Source organism: Meles meles, chromosome 8 (genome assembly GCF_922984935.1).
Source record: "Meles meles chromosome 8, mMelMel3.1 paternal haplotype, whole genome shotgun sequence".
NCBI lineage: Eukaryota > Metazoa > Chordata > Mammalia > Carnivora > Mustelidae > Meles > Meles meles.
The window spans coordinates 1,261,632-1,263,722 of NC_060073.1; positions in this window are offsets into that span (position 1 = coordinate 1,261,632).

The following is a 2,091-nucleotide window of genomic DNA, read 5'->3' on the forward strand; positions in this document are numbered from 1 at the left end:
TCACGGAGGCTGATGCCCTCCAGCTCCGTCCACGCTGTCACAAAGGGCAGGATTCCCTTCTTTGTAGGCTGCGTGTCGTGATCCATCGTGGTCCATCGTAAGCACGGGCTACGCCTTCTGTACCCACCCGTCCGCGGGCAGACACTTCGGACTCCGTACTTCCCGGCTCTGAACAACGCCGCCGGGCACAGGGGCCGAGGCTTCTCTCCAAGCCCGCGGGTTCATTCCCTTTGGACAAATACCCAGAAGTGGGATTACCACGTCCTAGGGCAGCTCTGTTTTCAACGCCCTGAGGACGCTCCGTACTGTTTTCCAGCGTGGCTGCCCCAGCTCGCATTCCCGCCCCCAGAGCACGAGGGCTCCCCTTTCTCCACAGCCTCCCCAACACCTGCTGCTTCTTGCCTGTTTGATACTGGTCATTGTGACTGGGGTGAGGTGGTATTTCCTCATGGTTTTGGTTTGCATTTTCCCCGATGATAAGGGACGTAAGCACTTTTTCATGTACTTGTTGGCCATTCTGTGTTTTCTTTGGAAAAATGTCTCTTTGGGCCTTTGCCCATTTTTTAATAGAGTTGTTTTTCTGCTATTGAGTTATATGAGTTCCTTAAATGTTTTGGATATTAACCCCTTATCAGATATATGGTTTACAAATATTTTCTCCCATCCTGTAGGCTGCAGGATGACTCTTTTGATGGTTTTTTTGTTTCTGTATTTTGCTGTGCAGAAACTTCTTAGTTTGATGTGGTCCCGCTTATTTATTTTGCTTCTGTTTTCTGTAAAACCAATCTGGGCTGGACTTTTCTTTGCTGGAAAGTTTTTGATTTATTCTTCTTGGTCTGCTCAGATTTTCTCCTTCTTCCTTCCTTCCTTCCTCCATTCCTCTCTCCATCCCTCTCTCCCTTCCTTTCTTTTTCTGAGAGAGGAGAGTGGGCATGGGCAGGGATGAGGAGAAGGGCAGAAGGAGAGAGAAAATCTTAAGCAGGCTCCACACGCAACACGGAGCCCAACATGGGGCCTGATCTCACGACCTTGAGATCATGACCCAAGCCGAAATTAGGAGTCAGGCATTCAACGACTGAGCCACCAAGGAGCCCCCAGATTTTCTATTTCTTGATGATTCAGTCTTGGTCAATTGTACGTTTCTAGGAATTCATCCCTTTATTCTAGGTTGTTCTTGTAGGGGAAGAAATATATACAGTCTTTGTCTCCAGTTTCTGGCAAGAAGCTCCTAAAAACCTTGGAATTTCCCAAGTGATAAGAACATCTTCTGTCACTTACTAGGAGTCTCCAAAAAGAACACAACTGAGTATGTGCTGCTGAGGAGACTCAGGGTGGGGTCCCTATGTCTTGGAGCTTTCAGCCTCATCCCCCAACCCCTGGGAAGGGGAGGGGGTGCCTTAGAGGTCAGGTTCTATAAAGACTCTTGAACACCAAGACTTGATGAGGTTCCATGTTGGCGAACGTGGGGAGATTTGGGGGACGGTGATGTGCTCGTCGGCACGGAAGCTCCACACCCTTTCCCCATACCTTGCTCCCTGTATCTCTTCTACTGCCCTGCACCCGAGTTTACCCTTCTATCATCAACCATTAGTCTGGTAGGTGACACACTTCTCTGCGTTCTGTGGTGGCTCCAGCAAATCAGTCAAACCCAAGGAGGGGTTGTTGGAACCTTGGATACCTCACTGGTCAGTTAGAAGCACAGGTTGCGACAGGTGGCTTGTGACGTCAGAAGTTGTGGGGAGGGGGGTGTTCCTGTGGGACTGTGCCTTTCACCTGTGAGATCCGATGCTAACACCAAGTGGATCGTGTCAGAACAGATTCAAGTTAACTTTGTGGGACATCCAGTGAGTGAGCGCTGAGAAATGAAGGAATTTTTGATGGTGTTAAAAAAACACACGTTGGAAGTATCTGCTCCGTCGGCGAGTAATTGTTCATGGTAATCTCTTACGATCCGTCGTGTTTCTGTGGGGTCTGTTGTAATGTCCCTCCTTCATTTCAGGTTTTATTTGAGTCTAAGTTAATCTAGCCCAAGTTTTATCAACTCTCTTTTTCATCTTTTCAAAAATCTCCTTCAGCCTCACTGATCTTTTC